General features: G+C 38.2%; 1 protein-coding gene across 1 annotated transcript in view; it reads left to right on the forward strand.

Annotated features, from left to right (window-relative positions):
• The first annotated feature begins 4894 nt into the window (after positions 1-4894).
• tbl1xr1a (tbl1x receptor 1a) overlaps positions 4895-24259 on the forward strand; it is a 44843-nt gene continuing 25478 nt past the window's right edge. Inside the window, exon 1 of the mRNA XM_044128213.1 lies at positions 4895-5341. The gene's annotated coding sequence lies outside the window, so the exon portion shown is untranslated. The remainder of the gene's footprint in view (positions 5342-24259) is intronic.

The raw sequence follows: 24259 nt of genomic DNA on the forward strand, positions 1-24259 counted from the left end.
GATTGTTACATTTAGCCGAGTTTAATGCATTGGACAAAAGCTTATTTGGTGCGGCTGTCAGTAAAAATCAACTGTGCTACAAATACTTTTGCTGATCAAATGTAGCACAATAAATTTATATCAAGCTTGTTTTGTTTTGTTCTTGGGAGCAGTGAGGAGGGGGCACAAAGAAAAACAACAACTAGCACAAATATTGGACACCAATTTTGTTTAATTTAAACTATTTGACTGCGATCTCTGCAATGAGTTGAGAACAGTAACAGTGCTCTTCCACTCATTTCCATGCACCATCTTTGTGCCAATTTGTATCGACCATGACTGCCTGTCCATCAGTGTGCAGTTAGGATCTATAGTGAAACGATGGGACTGAGGCTCCCATCATTTCACTGTTGTCCTGGGGGCCTCTAGGTTAGCCAGGTCCCACGACTCCTCAGCAGGAAAAACAGGGCTGCTGTTTTCAGTCCTAACTTTCTGGAAACTCTACAAGTCAAAATTTAAAAAAACAAACGTTATTCCAGATTCAGGCTTGAATATTCACCCACATTCATGCCAGCAGTCATTTTTGGGTTCACTGAAACACTTGAGATGCATGTTTTCGAACTGTGAGAGGAAGCCAGAGTCCCTGAGGAAAACCCACGCATGCACTGGGGGAACATGCAGCCCTTTTTATTTAAGGACATACACAGAGGGCTTTGCTGCCTTTGGTTGAGGACATGTGTTTACCATCTCACTCCATATCACCAACAAAAACCCTCTAGATACTGACTGACTGCATGCCAAACTAACCAGCAGATAGAACAGCCTCATTGCATTAACTTTTAAGCAAACAGCCTGGTTTATCTCAGGTTCGCTCCAAACTGAAACCACAGCTGTGCATGAAGTGTATATGCTGGACTTTGATTAATGTGCAACTTTCCTGCAGACCTCTTTGAAGGAACTACGGTAAGTAATACACTGTGAGGGATGAGCCGCGACATGTCTTCACTGGGTTATTTTTCCAGAGTCTTCCCCACAGAGCTGTTTCCTTTTATGGAAGTCTATCATAACCTGTCACATGGCATCGCTGGGATGTTTGGGGGAGCCTTGCAGCTGCTGTTCAGGATTGCCAGCTTAGTTTAGCATCCTGGAACCCAATTTAAATCAGAATCAAATTAGAATGAGTTTAGTCAGATTTTCAGATTGTCAGAATAGAACATTTATTTTAGGAAAATGAATCATATGGGAGAAGACACTTTTTTAGGAAGCTGCATAGGTATGGTTGTATAGTTTACATGGTGGGTTAACCATTTAAATTTACAATATTTACAGTTTTGCTCTGTAGCTGCATTTCCATTAACCATATAATTGCGCAATTTGACATTTGCTTAACAGGAACTTGCCAGTTTAGAAAAAGCTCTCGTTATATGAAAAAAGAAAGTTTTGGCAATTGCAAATGAGTGCAAAATGTTCATTTTTATTTGAAACAAAAAAGTGTTTCTTATTGCCAAACTTTGAAATTTGTTTATGAAAACATTTGTTGACACGATAAATGAACAAGTTCAGCCACAGAACTTGTTGGAGCAACAAGCTACTTAAACTTGGGAGTGACTACATATCCAAAACTGAAGACCGCCATTTTGATTGGGCTATGGATTCAACACTTTGAAATGACAAACTCCACTGTTGATGAACTGTATGATTCTGTGACACTGGTGGAGCCAGATGTGAATTGTCCAAGCTGGATTCGCCTAAGAGATGTGATGTGAAATATGTTGCTTCCTACGGAGCCTGGTCAGGTTAATTTTCTTTCTCACATGAGAGAAAATTAACAATTTGTGCTTGTTATAATTATGTGGTTCCCACAAAATAAACAAGTCGTTCCCACAAGATATTAGGTCATGGCCATGACTGTTTTGTTTTTTATTTTTCTCCTATGTCAGTAGACTGACACCATAGTTTCCATTACAGTCTTGGTAAATTGACCAAATACAATATGGCTGAAAAACCACTTCATCCTGCCGCAAAAGCCTTTTTTCATATAAAAACGTCATTTTTTTGTAATTCCATTGAGCATATTTATTTATGGGATTCCAATTTGTGCAATTTTATGATCAACGACTAGTGATGCACAGCAGCTAGAGGCTCTTCAGCTGTATGCTCTGTAAAGCTGGGGAAAACTCCATTTACTCCAACATTTCCTTTGACATCTCATTACTAGAACTTTACACCATATAGGGAAAAAACCCGTTTTGAAATTTCACAACCATACAGGTCTCTGGTTAAAAGCAGATTCACATAAAATTTAGATAAACTCTTTTAATATTAACGTAATGGGAAAGATCAATAGTTTTGCTTTTGTTTACTTATTTTATTGGTATTGTTTGTTTTTCTTCACTCAGCAGGCTGTGTCTTTGTTCAAGCTGGATTTTCTAGTTGTAAATGTTAATGTGTAACTGGGTGAGCTGGGATTGATGGGCTTATTAGATGGGCCGGCTTCCCCTTTTGTCTTATCAGCCTGATGATGCAGAACACGCTGTGCAGCTCCCCTTTTTATTGGTCAGCACACAAAAACACTCATGAAAGAATAACTCATCTCTTTCTGTTTTTTCTCTACCCTGCTCACACACAAACCGCACAGAGACACCTTGCGATATCTTTTTCCCCCCCTCTGTCTCCATCTCTGCTGCGTTAAATAATTTAATCAGTTAACAGAAACAGCCAAGCGTGCTATTCCAGGCTCTGCTGCAGAGGCAAATTATAACTCACTAGGTAGACGACTGCCATTACTGTAACAAGACATATTATGGAGCCATGCTTTGTTGAGATGTTTTTAATGTTTGAACCTTAAATATCCCTGAGGTGGGACGAAGCATTGCTTGTCCTATGAACGTTTATGCTGTTTGAGACTTTTAAAAGTGGAATTCACAAATGTGCAGCTTCTGAAAAGTGGTCAAAGGGAAAGCAGTTACTCCAGACAGACCACACCAATATTGCCAGGGATGACACAACCCCAAAACACATGCTTGTGCGATTCAGACACGGCTACTGAACTTTTTACGTATTCCTTTGAAGTCCAGGTATCTCTTAACAGCTGGTTCACTGTCTCGTCTGTGGTCATTATAACAAAGGCAAATGTTTGGATTTGGATCATATGGAGGCATGTATTGATGACTAATAGCCCATGGTTCGTGCTGAGATATGAGCTTCCTTGGTTCTGCATTTATACATCTGATTGTTGTCTGAATGCAGAATGGAAAAGAACCAATCCTGTCAATGCGCCAGTGTTACTCCAATAATCGTTGGTCTGGAAAATTGTTGGATATGTCTCCAGGTCACCGCTGGTGGTAGTCAGGAAATTCTGACTGCCAGCCTGTCAGAACTTGTCTCAGACTGCTGCTTGGTTCTCACTTCCTAAGACCACTCTCTCAACAACATCCATCCCCACATGGCACAAACTTCTATGACCTCCATCATGTTAAGGTCCTGATGTGGACAGTCTCCAAATATTTTTTTCTTGCCAAAGTGTTTGGGATTAGTTTGACCTCCAATCCAATACTACGTCTTAATAACCAGTTACAATAACTAAGGGTTTTGTTGTAGAACAGGCTATGGCAACTGTGTGACTCAAGATATGTTCCTCCCTTTAGAACGGGTGGATTTCTGCAACACACGTTTTATGTGTGGCACTCAGCATTGACTCTGCTTAATTCAGGTGTGCCCAAATCCGGTCTTCGATAATTACAATGAGAACCATTTGATTGAGGTGTATTAAAGAGAAGTGTCAACGGAAAGTTGAAGTGTAGTAGCTCTTGAAGACTGGAGATGGGTACTTTTGGTTTGGTTGGATCTGCACAGATCTGATTTTTGATTGATGAATGACCTGAGGCAGCTTTGCAAAGGGATTATATCTGAAAAAAGCAGATGGTTTAATATTTCCCAAAAGGCCCAACAATCTCCTTATGAAGCAAAGTCTACTAGGTACTGCAAAACATCAACATATAAGATATATGATATATAAGTGAATCATAAAAACAAAAACAATATATTACTCAGAAAATACAAAAGTAAAAATTAGTGATGTGTTTCAAGCTTTATTTTTAAAATCCAGTAATCCTGTAGCTTAATAAGGACATTCAGTTTTTATTACAAGTTATGTTATGAGACAATATTGTCAAACACATCCACTTTAATAAAACCAGACAACTGCCTTCCTAATCTAGAAATTCAGATATTTATCTATCTATCTATCTATCTATCTATCTATCTATCTATCTATCTATCTATCTATCTATCTATCTATCTATCTATCTATCTATCTATCTATCTATCTATCTATCTATCTATCTATCTATCTATCTATCTATCTATCTATCTATCTATCTATCTATATATATATATATATATATATATATATATATATATATATATAGATAGATAGATCTATCTATCTATCTATCTATCTATCTATCTATCTATCTATTCTATCTATCTATCTATAGATTAGATCTATCTATCTATCTATCTATCTATCTATCTATCTATCTATCTATAGATAGATAGATAGATAGATAGATAGATAGATAGATAGATAGATAGATAGATAGATAGATAGATACATATAGATATATATACTAAGATCCAAATGTGTGCAGATGGTGGGTTAAGTTTTAGACATGCAAAAAATTGTTACAAAACAAGCCTACTTTGTTACACCAATACACTGTGCATTGCAATATAGGGAACGGTAAGAAGACGAACTAAGATAGTGCGCAAGATAGGACTTTTATAACCTCTCAGAATCCGACTAGAAAAAATTCAGAATGACAAATGTGTATTTGTGTGTGTGTGAGTGTGTGTGCTACATCGGCATAGTAAATTTGTTATTTTTAAAATTATTATTAAGCTGCTAACGCCAACCCCCAGCCTGACAGCACAATCCTTTCTCATACTGCGACACCCATTTTGATGTTTATGTGACTGGAGTGTGCTTCCTGCAGAGAAGAGCTCAGGCCTACCTCATTTTCGCCTGGCAGGTCAGCTGCTCTGTGTTTCAGTCTGAAGCCGTTGGCTGCTACGGAACCGTTTGGCTCTTTTCTCTACTAGCGAGCAACACTACATTCAAGACTCGACTGTACACCCAGCTCAATTTTAAGGGGATTTATCACTATATATGCCCGTATATTCAAAACACATCGCTCACTGGGGATTCCAGCTACCGGTTGACTTGTTCCGAAGGCCGTTATAACGCTCTTTTCGGGGTTTAATTAGAGCTTGAAAACAGCGGTGGTAGTGGAGGAGATTCCATATTAGGAGCACAGAGGAGAAGGCACCCCCTCCCCCCTTGTGTGATTTGGAGCTTTAGGTGAGTGTTTATCATATTTTGGCTTTATTGCCGTTATAACTTATAACCCGATGTGCAGCGGTGCCGTGTGAATGTCCAGTTAAGGTTTGGACGTATTATAACGTTGTTTTCGGTGTTTATTTCAACATTTTATTTCTGTGTGGGGGATGGGCAGCATCAGCGCGTGAGTAGGCGCGCGCGTATTGTGCACGTGTTAGCTGAGCAGTTCCCGTGTGTGGTTTGTGTTTGTGAGCGCGCCCTTCCTTCCTGCTAGCTGTAAATGAAACCCTCTGTAGTCATTTTTAACCTCAGTCATTTAGAGAATGTTTCGAACATGTAGTTACTGTTGGTGGAGTTTTGCTCTCAAATTAAATGCTTGTGTTCAAGCTGGCCTTGTACTTGGCAACTTTTTGCTTTATCAGCTTAGATTTGAATGACTTCCACAAGGCATTAATGTGTGTATTTCCTTCATAGATTAGTCAGTTTAATGTTATGTCAGACATTTTAATGATGAAGGGTCAATAAATACATTTTTAGTAGCTCATAGTTTGAAAACAACAGTTATCCTTGCCTGTTTTTTGCTTTAAAATCTCCTAATCTCTGCTTAAGTTTAAACTAAGGTTGCACTTTGACCTAAAAAGTTTCACCATCCACTTAATTACCTCCCTTTTAGGTTGATTGAAAGTTTACTAGAGTGCAATGCTGTTGGCGGCTTTAAAGTTGTAAGAACAGTGGGGGAGGGATGAATACACACAAAAGTACATGCACACACACACACACACATACTCATACACACACAGCTGAGATGGCCACTTGCCAACCTTATGAATCTCAACTCAGTGACACAATGTACTAGTCCCAGATAAGCCTTCTGTAACTCTGTTTCCAACTAATTGAATGTGTTTAAAGCTGACAGCCTTGTGGGTTTCCAACACATTTATTGTTGTGATTATGTAGCAGATATGGACGTCTGTTTTTATTTTGATTATTTTAGATGTTTAAAGGACAGTGCGAGTATTCTATTATTCAGTCAATTTGCGCCGACATTTGCCAACTCATACTAATGCAGTGATATTTTGTGCTTTCAGTAATGCCATTGTACTTGTAAACAATTTGTAAACAATTTCATGCCCATGCAATTAACCCATTGTTTATGTGTTGTGTTTTTTGTGTAGTTCAGTGTATTCATATCAATAAATGGTCATAGAAATGATTACATTTAGCACATAATTGTTAAAATTAAGCACATATTTTCTTTAAACCTTTTAGTATACCATTTTCCTATTCATTTAGGTGGTAAAACGTTTTTGAGCCTGTTGACTCTTATTAAATGAGTGATTTTGACACAGTCAATACAAAGCAAGTAGATATTGTATAAAATAGAGTAGTAAAATGAAATGTTTTGTGGAAATAGGTGTGCACCGATAGCAGTTTTCTGGCTGATTACTGATCTTTAAGAAGCCAGGTGATCTTAGCCAATTTTTTCTATCTAAAATGTTTCTAAATATCCTAGTAGTAGTCATTAACCAATAGAGTGTAGCTATTCAAGTGTGATCATTATAACTTCTGAAAGGAGGTCTTGAATTGTTGCATCGAAACTCATTTATGAAAGGATTCCTGTCAGACTGAATCACAGCTCTGTAATGAAATTACAGAAGAAGTTTCCAGCCCTGTGAAAGTGGTAACGGTAACAGGCAAGGTGGGAATTCTGCATAAGCACTCTGGGAATGCCACAACTAGTCAGCCGCTAATGGTTGATGTAACTGAAGTTGGCATCTGCTTTTGAGTCTGGGCTGCAGTTGTGTATGTCTAGTTCAAGACTCAAGATACTTTAAATTGATCACACATGAAACAGAATAATTCAAAGATTCCTTGGAGTACATTTTTGTGAAACCTTTATTCTGTTTGTGAAAGATGGTAAAAAAAAAAAAAACAATTTGTGGGTTCAGATTAAAATATGAGATAACTATCATAGCATGAAAATCTAAATATATTGCTTTATTTTGAACTCAGTTGCTTGCTTTTTGCAATGCTTTTATTTGCCTAAAAGGTTGACTGCCATATTCACTAGTCTTTGGTGTGTGTGTGTGTGTGTGTGTGTGTGTGTGTGTGTGTGTGTGTGTGTGTGTGTGCGCTTGCATTGCAAATGAATGCACTGGTCAACACATTGTAGACATGAGTTACCCATTCAAATGTCAGCTCACACTAAAAAGCACAGTGAGCTAATTGATCTGGACCTTTGCCACAGTCCCGGCTCCCTTTGTGGCCCTTTGAAAAAAATGAATTACCCACCACTGCTGTAAACTGAAAGATTATCTTAGGTAACCTTCTCAGTTATTCTTAACAAGCACAGAAAATAGGGCAGGGTGTGATATTTCTTACCAGATTCCATAATGTTTATTTATTATCATAATTTTACAAGTGAACAAATGCTACATGCGTGAAGAATTGCTGGAAAAGCCACACAGTTTTTTTTAAATTTATTTTTAAATCTGTTAATTTTAGGACAGCTGTTTGGATGGTCACTCACATGATTATGTGACTTGCCTCAAACAATTTCCTGGTACTGTAATAGAAATGTATAATTCTATAGAGGTGAGATCAAACAAGATGAAACAATTCCTCAAATAATTGGGGTAACTAAAATTCCCCAAAAATTCTAGGCAAATTATCTGCCTCAGATCTTTGTTAAATATTGCAATAAATTCTGTATATGTACTTAGCACACTGTGTTTAAGCTGAAAGGCTATTTGTGTTGCACGACAGGGCTCTGGCTTTCACTAGAAGCTATGCTGTTGATGCGTGTATTCTAGGTGCTATTTATAGCTATGGAGGGAGTCTTAGATTTGCAAAAAAAGCTGTCTTTCATGTTACAGATGTACTAGGAGGTATATTTTGATCATAGTCACATGATAACCGACTGGTTATACTGGCTTGCTGGCCGGGTGTTGACTAAAGGGTCCAGCATGGTCGGCCTGAAGTCGAAGTGTCAATCTGTGGTCATGTGATTTTCAGACGTTTGTTTTTGCACACTCCTTTCACCGTACACAAGACGCACCAAGTCGAGTTTCTCCTTCCTCTGCATCATGGTGTTTTACTATGTATGATATACAACATGGTGTCAAACACAGCGATCATGGCAGGGAGCAACGATTATTACGAGTTCACAAGTTTGGAGGTGATGGAGGAAATAATGACCATTTTATTTTCCATGTTATCTAAAGAAAGAGCAGAAGGTTTTGGTGTGATATCCTCCCACCGCATCGGATGAAAACAGATCAAGGAGAGTTTTACAGTTGTGCATACGTTTCTAGTCGAATTAAGGTCAGTTGGATTGTTTCATACATTCCTGCTTTAACTCTTTCAATTGGGTGGGAAATGATGCCTGGGGATAAGCTGATTGGCTAACAGACCAAGCACACAGCTGGTCTTGATGCTCAATTCATATTTTTATTTTTTACTGAAATCAGATTTTTTTGTGTGGTTTTCAATACTTGCAATTAAATGCGACCGCAAGCAGACTTGTGTGAACGCTTTACGACCTTAAAACGACCCGCGTGCACAAAAGAACAAAGACGTCAAACGCAGCGATCTGTTTATGGAATATTTCTATGGATGGATTTTAAAATCATACAGTATCGTCACTCTGTCATAACAACATGAGGGAAGTTAATGAAAAGAAAGCATAACTAGTACATTTAATGGGGTGTTGACTGCAGCTTCTGTAGAGAAGTCTGCTTGGATGTGAAGACAGAACCAGGAGTGGTGGGATTGGGATGTGATGTTTCAAAATTTCAAAATAAATATAATTTTCAGCCATTGTTTACATCTGTCTTCTTCTGGTTCAGAGTTATGACCCATATCTTTAGTCAATTACATAAAAGTTTAGTTCCATTTATGGAAGTGACACAAATTCATAAAACAAACAAAACATTTTCTTGGCGATCTGGGCGTTCTGAGTGCTATGAAACAGTTGGACATAGGTTGCCTGTGGGCCAAAAAGCCCTCAGGTTTGGGTCTCATTCTCCTGCTGTGTGAACGCAGCCTTAGTGTCTGGAGAGAATGTGAAAGAAAGCTGACTGTCTTTACAAGGCAACAGTTTCTTCTCCATATTCCTCACAGCTACACATGTTGACGGCCACTGATACTGGAGGACATCAACCTCCCTGATGATCTTTCCAGACTTGATTTTCTGTTTTGGAAAAACATGCTGATCACGTTACCGGCCGGTCCTCAAACTAGCAACCCTCTACATTCATTTCCACAACTCAAGATTCACTCCTGCTACAAATTATGGAAGCAATCAAATATGAAATGGGGAAATGCTTGGATGCCTTTTACCAAATATATATATATATATATATACATATATATATATGTGTGTGTGTTTGAATGTAAATATGTATGTATGTGTGTGTATGAATTGTGCTTGCTTGTTTGTTATTAATGTAGCAGATAGCAGCAGTGAGGACCCAGGAATATGGCGAGCTGCAGATCAACAAGCTGAGTCACATTATCTATGTAGGACACTGTGATTACTTGGCCTTAATAAATCACACAGGAGGTGTGTTGGAGTAGTGCAGTTATGTAACCGGTGCTAGGCGGTGTTGTGAATAGTGAAGGGACAGACAAAATGGGCTTAAGTGCAGTGCGTGAAAACATCTTCCTTCATTAGGCCCAATAACAAATAGAGACAAACAAATATAGAACAGTCATTAATCCTTGGTTTCGATTTAGTTCATTAAAAGTCTGTATGATGTGAAGTTTTTTTCTTTTAATGGTGGAGGCGTAACAAGTCACCGACAGGACATAACAGAGTGGTGGGATGAAGTAGAAAACACTCCAGGTATTGTTTGAGATTTTTATTCATTACAAAAGAAAGTGAACTCTCATCAGTATGAGAGCAGATTATTTTAGTTTTCCCTTCTTTTTTTTACCTGATGAAATATCCACTAATGTTGTATAACAAGTTTCATAATCTATATTGAGTCTCCTGGAGCTCTAAGGCAGCAGGGATTCATCAACTCTGCCTCCACTGGGTGTGCTAAAAGTGGGCAAAGGTCCATGAAAATGTCTCAAACAGAGCACCTCTCCTGGCACTGACAAATCTCCTTTACCTACCAGGGTTTCCTCCAGTGTATTATAAGCCTGGTTTACTTACCTCCTACCTCAGGCTAAGCTTGTTTTTATATTTATAAAACAGTTAAAAATTGTTTATTTTTTCAAACACACCAGTAACCCCTCACTGCATGCAGAGCAGAATCGTTGTAGATGATTGAAGAGGGCAATAAACCGATAGAATGGAATGCTCTATTTATTTACTCTTATCAGTTCCATAATTTAAACAGAATTTCTAGACCTTTTGAATATAAAAATTGGCTTCTGACTTGAAATGTGACCCTAAAAATTGTAATCGAATCATAGCTAGACACTCAAAGATTAGCATCTCTTGTGTCCACCCATCATTACAAAGTCTTAAACTCATGTATATAAAATTGAAGACCTAAATTGTCTTAAATTAAAAAAAAAAAATTAAGTTTGCTTCAGAAATGTGAACCACATGTCTTAAATTTTGCCACAGAAGGACTATTTAATCCCATATTCTATGTAGTATTTTCTCCCAGAAGATTTCTGTCAGCCAAAACTTTGAGTCGTGACGTTATTGTAATGTTCTCTGACTCGAGGCGGTTACAGCTACTGGCTCACTAGCTGTTTACCCTTGCTGGCTAGCTTTTTTTTTTTTTTTTTTAACACAATGTCTGAAGTCATAGGTTTAGTTAATTTAACATGGTGCTCAAACATCAGTCTCACCAGTTGACACTCTGGAGGGAAATACCACTGAGAATGTGGGATTATCAGACTAAAAATATATATATTTTTTATCTTGACATTATATGTCTAGAACATACAGAGATTGGTGTGGTACCCTCAGTTATAAATGGTGTTTAATCAGTCATTAGGGTGGAACAAACGGGTGTGAGTGTAGTGGTCATTTGAGTTGGTGAAACCTGAAGAAAGCTAAATATGTTGCCATCCTTCTCTGTTCTCTTTCTCTCTTTCTCTCTCTCTCTCTCTGTGTGGGTGTGTGTGTGTGTGTGTGTGTGTGTGCGTGCCCAGGATGCTGGTGGTAGGAAGTACAGTACATTCTGGTGGAACCAGGGCACTTCTCCTTCCTCTGCCTTTCCTTCCTTAATTCATGTAAAGTGTCTTTGAGTGCTTAGAAAATTATTATGCAAATAATATGTTACTATTATCATTTATTATGATTTATACATTGAAAATCTTGTTCTGAAAGAATAATCAGGTCTGCTGTTAGTAGTGAAAATGATGTCCCATTTTTAGTCATGTGTTCTGTCCTCCCTGGACACTCAGTGGGAGTCTGGATCAGTGCAGTTGATTTAAAAATCAATTCTAGTTGGACACATTTCTTTAAAGTTTGGAGTGACGGTTCAATATCGTTATCAAATACTTGCTGTGAAACAGTCTGAGAGTAATTATCCACATAAATCTGTTTCCACAATGGAACGGTTTTAGTCTGGAATGTAACTTTCCGGAACCTTTATACGGTCTCCTGGAAAGAAATGGAAAAAACCCTCACATAGCTTGGATAAGAATTACAGCTGACTATTTAAAGACACAATATCTGACTCATTTGTGACATCAGTGCATTTGAGTGGAACATTTATATTTAGTATGGGTGGCTGGGCTTAAATGTCGTTGAGTAACAAAAATGCCAAAATCCTTTTGTGATACAAAGTTAACAGAGAATATAACTCATGAAAAGTATTGTGTTTGTCTGGTTTGGTCCTCGTCCCAAAAGTGGAAACGTAGGAGGGAGAAAAAGTTAGTTTCCTGGAAGTTTGTTCCAGATTTGTGGTGCATAGAAGCTGAATGCTGCTTCTCCATGTTTAGTTCTGTATGTAGAATAGACCAGAACCAGAAGATCTGAAAGTTCTGGAAGGTTGATACAACAACAGCAGATCTTTAATGTATTGTGGTGCTAAGCTGGTCAGTGATTTATAAACTAACAACCATATTTTAAAGTTTATTCTCTCAGTGAAGGACTTTAGAATTGGGTGATGTGCTCCATCTTCCTGGTTCAAGTCAATATGTAAGCAGCAGCGTTCTGGATCAGCTGCACTTAGAATGTATTTATTTATTTATTGTTTAGTCAGAGCTGTGAAGAAACTGTTGCAGTAATCAATGTCAGTTATCTACTACACAGATAAATGCATGGATGAGTTTCTCTAGCGCTTACTAAGATGTTAGTCCTTTAATCCTATAAATATTCTTTAGGTGATAAAAGGCTAACTTTGATTCTGACTAGAATAGAAGTTACATATTGCAGCTTTAAGACAGTACCACTGTGTTATTGCAGCTGATTTAGTGCAGCTCTTTGGTTTGTTTAAATACGCCGACATAAAGCTCTGGCTCTGCCCACCTTTCTTTCTCCTCTGCCGCTGCGTGACAAACCTGAATGTTTCAATGACAGCGGAGAGTCTTCTCTTTGTTTTGGTGGCACTTCTTAATGTTGCTCTTCAGAACGCTGCACAGAGGTCACGCATCAACATTCTGGATGTGTTCAGGTAGAGAACTGGACTGTATTTGTTTGGTACGTGTGTGTACTGAACATGAATATCTTCGGTGCAGATACCATTGCAGCCCTAATGCACATGAAGAAACAGAATAGTGTGTGTTGCTAGCTGACTTGGCATCCATGTCCTGCATCCTCTGCCCTGCTCCCAGATTCTACTCTGTAATATTTCTAGTTTTCCAAATAAATTTCCAGCCAATAATCTCCTGCTGACTAATGTATGTGTGAATGGCAGCTGTGGAGCAACTCTATGATCGTCTAGAAAACATTCCCTTATGTGTGAACTTGTGGTGGTGGGCTCTACTTGTTGTAACATGTTATTGATGCCCCTGTTTGAATGTGTGTGTTATCATGTGCACATGCTTTTAGCACACACAGAGCACATTGTTAGAAAAACTGTGGCATGCTACATTCAGCGTGCCAAGTTGGGGGTGATGGATGAAGGCAGCAAATGTTGGCAACACACTGAGCTCATGGCAAGGAGGATATGAAAACCCTGAATTAAGAGTTTTCATATTGATTTTTTTAAATGTGGGTGTAACTGCAAATTAGAAAATGGTATAAGTTGTACCCAGCAGACCATCACAAGTAGCTACTTTTATTCTCAGAATCTCTTCTCTTGGCTTCAGTTTGCCTGCAAATTCCAGTGAAGTTTTTAAACAAAGTTTATAAAGCAGAGAGATGCAGCACATAGTTTCACAAATTAGCTTGAATTTGGGTGTTTTTTCACCTGATAGTCTGGTGGACTTGGTACCTTTGGGGATCAAGGTTGAAACCAAACCCTTTGAAAAAACTTGTTCCCCTCCTCGCCTGTGGTGGCGCTGCACTAGGAACCACAGAAGGAAAGAAGAAAACCTCAGACCAAGACATTGAGCACATCTTCATTTTTCACAAAATTTAAACAAATGGAGTAGTGTCACATTTCAGTGATTGTAGGATTTGTCTTTGGCAAAAGACCACAAGTCGTTTTTCCAGCGCTGGACATGCACATTTATTTTAGCTGTATTTACCCAGAATGCCCTGCACTATAGTCAACTTTGTGCTTTTAGAACGCTTTCTGGTCCACATGGCATTTACAAATCCATTCAAACCGCACACATGAGTGTCTGGAGTTTGAAAACCATTAAAATGGTACATCTCTATTAAATGTTTTCTGAACTGCTGAATTCTGAGTGTGTGGTAACCTGTGGGGTCAGTTCCTACATTTTGAAGAATATGTTGTACCTTTTTCTTTTCTCCTGTGAAGCGTCAATATTTGCAGGGTTGTAGCTCTCTTTGCTTTAGTCTGACAGCACCTGGAAGCACTCATTTCTCCAAAGCTTACTGGACAGTATAAACCACAGCAGGTTTATCTGATAAATAGGCCAATATGAATAAATATTAGTGTTGATTTATGATCTCTTTCATAAGTTAAAGACCAAAAGTGATGTTTAAATGGGTAATATTATGTATTTGCCATTTTCTAGCAGAACAAGTAACTGTTGCTTCACTTGTTTTAAAAATGTTGTATAATAAAATATGTCTTAAAAGAAATTTGACTTTGTAATTTAATGCCTTGAATTTGGGCTTCTGTCTCTTGACGAAACACTTTTGGAAGTTCTGCCTTCAGGACGTCATCACAACATAATGACTTCCTGACTTGTCTGTTAGCCCTTTAACAGTGTTTTTACCAGTTATGCACGTAGATGTTAATGAACTCCGTAGATGTGCAGTTGCACCAGGTGTTTTCTAATTGATACTGGCTAGTCTGAAGGAGTCATTGGCGACCCAGGTCCAATGGTTTTGCATTAAAGGATTTCTCAAAAATGCATAAAAGAATAATGGTAACACTTCAAGTATGTTTGTGATAAAGGAATAACATAACATTTTTTACAAGCATATTTTACTAGCTTAACTAGCTACTACAGAATGCGACAATATTTTTCCAGTTACAGTTATCAATCGTCAGAATATTTAATATATTACTTAATTACTAAAATAATCTTTTTCAAGGGCCCACTCTCGTAGGCATAATTTAATCCAAACACCTAACAGTTTGTCATGCTTTTGCGTTGACAAATGTAACGCATGTGACATTTTTCTGTCTGTGTCCCTTTACACCAGTAGGTTCACCCTAACCCTTCCATGCCATTGTACCGTGGTCCCTGCACGGCCTGTTAGGGTGTCACATGGTGTCTGGTTCTTGGGACAATCAGAGCTGCGACAACCATGAACAGAACTGTTCCACTTCAGTGTGCAGATCCTCAATAGCATCCAGCAGTAGGTTGGGAAGACTTTAGAGCTCATGAATGCTGGTATTTGTTGATGGGTTGGTGTTGATGTCTGTTGCTTGTGGTGTGTTGAGTTGCACTGTCCTGTTGGAGGACGTAATTTGACTCCAGCAATGTTTAGTAAGTGGTTCTCATCAAAGTAGCATCTACATGACTTGAGCAAGAACTAAATGTTTTATTGTTCCTCTGTTAGCTTTTTAGAATAATTCTAACCAGAGTTGTTTGCATGTAATCTTGAATTTGGCTTTTGACGTTTCTAAAAGGAGTCCTGCGGTGAAATTGTTAGTTGTGTCTGTTTAGTGGAAGACTTTCATTTGAAAATCAGTCAACAGATCTGTGGGTATATAAGCCTTATGCTTCTCTTCCTGCTGCATTAGCTTTTGTTTTTATCTGACACGTCATCTGACTTGATGAATAAGGGGATTTTCTAACGGCTAGAGATTTGGCTGTCAACATAGACAAACCAATTGTCTTAAGAGAGGTGATGGTGAGATGTAAGGCGTGACCTGGATTTGATGTTTTGTTGAACCAGAAACTCTAGCTATGGTATTTGATGCTTGTTTACCACATGTCAGATAGCAGCATGATTTGTTGACCTTCACCACAATGTGGTGGAGCCTTGAAGTCTTCTGATAAATTGTTTTGCATCACAGTCAGGGACTGTCTGAGCTCAGAGCTGCTTCACAGGCTATTGTCTTTATATGGGTTTTCAGGACAGTGTTGCTATCAGGCAAGTTGTAATTGTTCTGTCTTGTCAACTATTATTGGTAATGTTACTTGTTGTCTGGAGACAAAGGGAAAGAAATCTAATCTAATGATTCTAAGAGCAAAACAGCTGATTCATCATGAAAGGTAAATGTTCGCTAGGTGAGAACTTACTAGGGAAATGTGATTCCATTTCTCTTTAAGCTCAATAACTGTACTAAAGCCAAAAACCGCCTCAAGCGAGTGTAAAAACGTTTTTTTTTTTTTTTAAATAAATTTGAGGAAGTTATTTAGAATTTTGCAGTTTCCATTAACCTTTTCTAATGTGATGTTTCAAATGCACATAAAAAATGTTAAAGGAAACATGAATTTACAAGGGATGTAATCTAAATGTCTAATGTTTCAGACTGTTCAGTAGAAAAGCACTCAGCACCCAGTCCAGGTAGAAGTTAAAGTTCTGGGATTTTCTGTTTTAGAGATGGGACTTTCAATTTTGTTTTTTGGGCCATGATTTGATTAAACATTAATTTCCAATTCAAAACAATTATAATTTCTGTTGTATAAAGCGTGAATATGGACAAATGTTCCATATAAATGTCTCCTATGTATACAAAAACCGGATTGTGGAAGTGGGCTGTTTGAAGAGAAATGTCAACATTCCTGTCTGAGCGTATTTCTGCAGAAAAGACAGCCACAAACTTCTGAACAATCACACCCTACCCCACACAGAGCTCCGTACCGGGGGGGCAGGAGGGGGATCCTGTAGCTTGGCTCTGCTGCAGTGTTCCCGAAGTGCTCGATTTCTATTTTGCAAACCTTGCACACAGTGAGGCTATTATCAGGTTCTGAGTTCCCAGACTTTCTGTAAAAATAAGCGAGTCCTAATGAAGGCATGGCTGGTTAAATCCTCACCCCACCTCACTTTTTATAGTTTAGTCTTTATTGTGGTTCTATCTGCGCATGCTGATGTTCCAGTACTGGCTGCTTGGCGGTGTTGGATCATCCAGGTCAGTCAAGCCTGTTGCAGTAAGCAATTAATCAATAAATTGCATGGTAAATTAAAAGAAGCTTGATAATTTGTTGATAATGTATTTTGTACAACATAATTCACTTTATTTATAAAAATGGATTTTATAAATCAAAAATTTTTTTCTGCAATTTTTACGTTTACAATTTTTTAGATTTTACAAAGGTGCCAAGGATCCCGTCGCTTACATGGACACAAAACAGCCAGGCAGAGTGAGAGTTCATATCTTTAATTGACTGAAGATGAATATGTAACCTAAAACTGGAGAGTAGACATTTTTAATGTTTTTGGGAGCCTGCTGCTATATTTATACTTTATTTTCATTTTGATTTAAATTCAAAAGTTTTGTGTATTTTTTGTCAAAGTTGACTTAAAAAGTAAGATATTATTGTTAAGGTCTAAGTTATAGAAAAGTAAGTTATGAATAAATATGTGGCAATATAATATCCAATATGAATCCTTTTTGAATTACAGAATTTACCAGTATTTAATTTTAGCGATTTATTTATTTATTTATTTGATTACCTGATTATTACTTGATCAGAATAGTCAATAGTAGGGGTGTAGCGTGAGATTATAGTATTATAATCTCACAATACAATATATGATATTCTTATCACAATACAATACGTATCACGATATTTGGCAAACGACACAATTCAATACGATTCAGTTCACTTTTATGATTTTCTGAAAGATTTTAGAAGGACAGAGTGATTTTAGTGACATTTTGTGTTCCACAGACTTGGATTTAATTAACTGAAAACTGATTAAAAGCACCAACTACACAATACTTGACTCTGATTGGACAGAGTCTAACAGTCTACAGCTGGACAAAATGAATCAAAGATGCAGTGAGAAAATTAGTTTCTGTCATTTAATTCATGTGGATTTGACATAAAACTCAAAGTTTCAACAGTGATCCAGGAGCTGAGTGGAGAGATTATCAGCCTCTGTAGACTCTCAAAATGCAAATGATTGCACTTATGTTTTTCTTTTGGACATACTGTGGCTGCGTTTTGGAGTAAAAAAAAGTCTTTTGGACTATAGGGAAAAGGCTTTACTGTCTTGCCTCCCGGAGCTAGCCGTGGCTGTAAGCTGTTTACTACTAGCTGCTGGGGGAGTAGCTCTGCCTCACCCCGTAGTGATCAACTCCTCGCAGCTGCGCAGCGCCGCCATTCCCCTGCTTAAATCTCTGAGTAGCTACTTCTCAAACTGCCATGATCTCATCGTACTCTCAGTCTCTGATCTCTTTGTCAGTTGCTAATAAGAATGATTGATCCAAACTTTGCATTAATTTTGCAATCCCAATGGTTTTGCCGCTGCTCTGTCCCGCTTCTCTTTCACGGTTACTTGCGCAACTTTACTTTGTTTCTTAGCAACAAAATGCAGCCCATCGTTATTTATTGAAGATTTGAGATTTCTAAAGACAAAGGAATCTAATGTTGCGTTTCGATTTTTTACGTTTGGAAGCTCATTCCCTTTCACATAACCGGAAAAGCCAGTTTTTGACATTTCTTTTACATTCGGAAAAATATGGTTTACTTATTTTAGCATAACCCTGGTTTTACATGGCCTATTAACACATTAAAAAACTGGTGTGTAGTTTATAATGTGCACTTTAAGTACAAGTTGAAAATGAGACTGGGGAGATGGAGTTTTGCTGTTACGTCGTCACAAACCAGACATGTTAAAAAGACGGTATAAGTCTATGAATCCCTATGGTTTAACATCGATACTCGCGGATGAAAAATCGATACCTTTCGATGGTGGAAAAAAATCAATAAATATTGTAGAATCGATATAATTATACAGCCCTAGAATACTCGATCACTAAAATAATTTACAACCCGAAGAGAAACGGGCAGGCAGGGGAACCGCAGATGAATAAACTAGCCTTATTCTGTAAAATATGGTCATTTGGTGCATCATGGGTAAAACTGAAAACTGCTCCGTCTGTCCTCTGGGAGTTCTTGTCTCTTCTTGGCCACACTCTGCTGAAAGCCATTTGCACCATGGCTGTCAATTTTCCAACAGACATGCACACTTCCATGTTAAGCCTGGCTGCTCAGGTGGAAGTGGCTACATAGCACCAGACTTTCAAAATGTCAGGACCCCTCAGTGCTTTAAGTAGCTTTAACAAGCTTATCATTACAGGACAAAAACATACCGATCAAATCGCCCGTTTAGGTCAGAAAACTACAATATTCTACCATTGTTTTCCTCCGTCTTCCCGTATTATTAATTTCCCTGAAAGTGTCCCTTATTAAAATGTAATAATTTCAAATAAGAATTTCTGTGCCTCTCCAAACTGAATTAAGTCACTAGCCTCACGAGAACTGCTACCTACAGTAGCCTGGGAGGCAGTTCTCACAAGGTTAGTGCCAACAGCGGGAACAAACCAAGTGTTGTGACAAGAAGTGATAGGGTTAGATCACTTACCACATGTCAGAGGCAATGCACTATGGGAGCGCATTCAGCCTGCGCTGTCTTGTTGCGTCGTTTTGAATGTCTTTTTCTGTCGTTTAGCTTTTTTAGTCAAATTATCCTAACAGCAATAAAACATTTATCGTTTTATGCCCAAGGATACTTCAAAGGTTTGTCTCGTTTGTTCTTTGCTTCCCTAAAACTTGGGTTGTTCTCCCCATCAGAGTTAAGCTAATTTGCATATACTAGTAAACGTGTTCTTTTCATGGGTTATCTAAGGGTGCATTCAGACTGATTAGTCCGGTAGACTCGATTCGATTGGGGATTATAATTGCAACATTTGTTATATTTTCAGAATTCTAGTTTGCATTCACACTGCATTATGTCAAACGACTAAAACTAACTGAAAAACCAGTTCCCCCCGTTGCCTGTGGGGGCGCTACACCAAGAACTATTGAAGGAATCGACACAAAACCTCTGAAGAAGACCAGTGCAACTTTCTTCTTCACAAAAAGTAAACAAAAACAGAGGAGTGTCAGATTTTAGCTTTTGTAGGATTTCTTTATTCATATACATTACTGGTTTGGACATCGGCTGTTAGCCGCTAATGCTAGCGACGCTCCTGCAGGCGCTGTTACTGCGCAGTGAATCTATCCACTAAACCAGGCTGTTCCAATGTGGGATGAGCAGGAATCGCAAAATGATCGCAGCGACTTTATTTCTTACCTGATTTCTATAAATATGGCTAAAATTAAAGCTGAGAAAATTGCTGATGTTTGTAAGTATTCTCCCTTGATATAAATCGATGAACAGATTGGTTTCTATCAAGATGCAAGAGAGGACTAAGCAAATTCCTATATGATGATTAAATGTTCAAACAAACGAGGCAGTTATTTCAGTTTTTGTTATTTATTAAAGGTTTAAAAATTACAGCAGCTGCATTGTGTGTTTTTATTTAGACTCTATTTTAGGAATTATATACATAGGAATATCCACAGTGTCAACAAAGGTTGACACCTATCAGATTCAGAGTGGTTGACGGGTAGTTATTTTAGATTTCTTGTAAACCTGCCTTAAACTGTAAAAGATACTGGACCTCAGTTTTCTATTTTTGGGGCAGCTCACAGCCAAGGCGGAAAATCTTCCCCCATTTTTAAATCTGAAAAAAAGTAACACATTTCTTGTTGTAAAATGAAACTAGAAATGTGGTCAGAGAGCTGAATTAGAGGACTTTAAGGTTTTGAGATGAGAACAAATAGATGACTAGCTGTGATCTGGGGCTCAAAAAGGCGTCTTACTTTATTCTTGTCTTTTTTGTTGGAAAAACTTCTAGCCAGCCATTCTTTGGATTTTAGTAAAAACAGAAGGACTCAGTAAGCAGGAATCGCAAAATGATTATATCCTAAGGTGTTATCCAAAGTGCGTCAATCTTGTGTTTATAAAAAGTTGTCAAGATGCGGATTCTGTAATTCCACAAATACTGTGTCTTTAAATGTTGTATTTCATGTGAGCAGTTTGTGAATTTAGTTCATTTTCTTTCAGAATGTTTTCATTAAATGTGGTATTTGCCATCAGTCATCCAAATCAACTGAGGACTGGATTTTTTCTGCACAAACAACTTTGGGTATTTCAACTTGCACCATTGCCATATGTACCATGTAACGTTTTTTCTTTATGCGCTTTCTGTCTGTCTCTCACCTGACTGTGTGTGTGAGCATTGGTGACACAGAGTAGAAAGTAGGTGTTTTTGTCCTGGCTGTGTCAACTTTGGTGTTGATGATATTGAGAATTTGTGCAAGCCAAGCCAATGTTACTCTCAGTTCAATATGTAAACTATACAACCTGCACCAAAAGTAGAAGAGTCATCATGTAAAGGACAGAACCTTATATTAATACGCACCATAATCTTTTTTGTGGAGCGGGGCACCCTCCTTGGATAATGGTGCAGGAAGCACTGGGAATCTGAAAGCTGTTTATACAAGTCATGCACAAAAACAGGTTGCTCAACAGCACACAGTAATGGTCTACTTCTAAGGTGCAAGTCGAGCAGAGGCAGCACATCACTGAGAGCTGAGCTTTGATACAGAAAGCAGAACTTTCCTTTCTCGATTTAATGAGTAATGTTGAGAAGATTGTTTGTATCTTTTGAATCTGAAGAGTTTCAGAATCCATAATCTAAAATCTCTTTCCTGATCATCTCTCTTTGATCCAGACAAGTCATCTGTCTCCTAATCAAACATCTGACAAAGAAGACTCTTTTCATTTCTAACAGTGTTTCCATGCTTTCTCAGATTACCTGGTTTAAAAGAAAAACTCTGCACAAGGTGGAATGTTCTGCCTGAGAGGAGGGGCAGTAATCCATTCCATGAACACTAAGAGAAACTGAGCTTCAAGCGAATTAGATGCAGACACATTGCTGTGGAAATTGTGGGTGCACTAATAAATTGATCCGATTTTCTTAATTTTAGGTGATCATGATACTTACGTACATGTGAAACTGACCTTATCTACTGATCTTATCCACCTCAGAAAAGGTCTGAAAGTGCAGAGTTGGTGTAAGGCCGAAGTGACCGTAGGCTTCTTGCTGACCAGACACACACAGACGACTACATCAAAAAATTATGCCAGATTATTGTAGTGACCTGCTTACAAAATTCCTCCACCTTCTCTTTCATTCACACAACAGTTTAGGTACACACACACACAATGATTTTTACTACATTTTGTTTCTTTATAAAATATGATGATATGGATGAAAGGCGTATATTTAATTTCAAACTTGGCGCACAAAATGATGATTCAACTAATTAGTTGCACTTAGGAGCCTATTGTTTTTTCAGAGTAGGGGCTCGACAGCTAAATAATAAACAATCCTGTCTTTGTATCACATTCAGCTTCTGGGAATCCTTTGCTGCATTTGAATTGCATAAGCTGAACACCAGTGGACTGAATGCACCTTTTAGAGATGGAAGGCATGATTACTGCCCGTCATCACTTGCTGTAAATTTTTAAGCCTTGCATTGCTGTAAGAACCAACTCTGGTGCAGATTAACCAATGGCTTGTGTACCTACACTCTTACACTAGGCCAGAGCAAAAAAAAAAAATAAAAATCAGAGGTTGGTGGTGCCATGGAGCTCTAGTTTTAAAACTTCAAAGTAGCTTTAAGTTTTAATTTGCACCATTTAGGACAGAAAACTGTACAAACAGAGCCTCAGTGTTTTATTTGAAAAGAAATAACAGGTGATTTCGCCTTGTTTCCACTGATTGGTACAACATGGGTCGATGCGGTTCGATACACCATTTTATATCCGGTGTATTCATGAGAGCCAGAACTGTCTGGGCAGCAGGGGTTAAACCCAAACGCCTAATGTAACGTCATGCCAGTGGGATGACAAATGTGGCACACTATTATGTCTCAAATCGTTGCAAGCAGTGGCATTTTTCTGTCCCCCAATGGACTGTGTTCAACACTAGTGCCGGTAGGTCTACCCTAAGCATACCATTGTCCCTTGTACCTACAACTGAAGGGGGCTCATGCATGGTGGGTGGTTGTTTGGCCTGCTTTCACAGTGGAGACGAGCACTAAGGCGCACCAAATGGAGTTGTACTGCTCACTGGAAATGTCCCTGATCTTCTAGTGTTGAGGAGCAAATAGATCAGAAATTAGATTGTCTAGACCAGAATTTAAACTCAGAGGTACTTTATTGATTCCAAAGGAAAATGAAGTTGCTAAAGAATGATCTGCTTTTTTTATTTAAGGTTTCCAGTTTCACAATGAATTATTCTAATTGTGTTATTGCCTTCCCTCTTAAATTCTATTTTTTGTTGACCCAGTATTGTTGTATGTTTAGGATTGAGGGGTGGACTGTCTTGCGACATAAATAGTTGATTTGTAATCCCATGGTCGCCTTGTGAATGGTAATCAAATTGTAAAGCACCTAAAAATTTCCACCCCTAATCATAATCCAGTTTTGGTCTGTTTAAACCTCATTTAGTTTGGCAGAAGTCCTCATGAAGTTAAAGTGAACACCACGGTAAGATTGAAAGAATCTTTCTGAATGTCTGATTCATTCAGAAAGAGGATTGTAGCAGTTAATGACTCTAATAAGGGATTTGATGCTGAGGTCTGGTCATCTAAGCAACTTCACGCTGAAAGCAAGAAGCTAGGAGTTTCCCTGAACCCTAAAATATTATCACAGGACACAGCAGTCTCTTGCTCCTCTTGATATGGAAGTTCATGACTGAACAATCAGAAAGAGACTACAAGAGGAAACCTTAGCTCTTTAAGAAAACCTGGAAGGCCAGATTAAAATATGGCAGACAGAAAACTGGTCTTTTGACAAATGAGTCAGACTGAATTATGTGGACACCAGAGCAGAGGACATGGTTGGTCTAAACCAAACAGCATTTCAGAACCTTGGAAACAGGGTAGTGTGACTCACTGCTTCCTCAGCCAGAATACAGATTTCCGTTGGCATCTTTTGTTTCAGTAAAATGAAGCTGATATTATTTACTTGTACAGGGTTTCCTCCAGTGTATTATAAGCCTCTGCCAGGATAAGCGTTGCTTGTTTTTGTTGTTATAATAATAATAATAATAAAAAAAGGATAGCTTATTTATTTATTTTTTAACAAGTTGGAGTGCAAGGGTCTCCGTTGCTCTGAGCGTTTCACTGGTGAAGTAGAATTATTCCTAAAATATGGTTTATAATCGAAGCATTTAATAGGCCACAAAGTGCGGACCAATCACACCACTGGCGCCTGTGCACATTGCCATGCACACTGTTGCTGCTTGATGTCTGACACATTATATTAGCCTGGCCTGCCTTATTATATACTGGGGGAAACCATGACTTCTCTTTATGAAAACGTACAGCCAGTAAGATCTGGAATGGTTCCATATGGCTCAGTAGTGT

The sequence above is a fragment of the Gambusia affinis genome, linkage group LG10 (genome assembly GCF_019740435.1).
Source record: "Gambusia affinis linkage group LG10, SWU_Gaff_1.0, whole genome shotgun sequence".
Taxonomy (NCBI): domain Eukaryota; kingdom Metazoa; phylum Chordata; class Actinopteri; order Cyprinodontiformes; family Poeciliidae; genus Gambusia; species Gambusia affinis.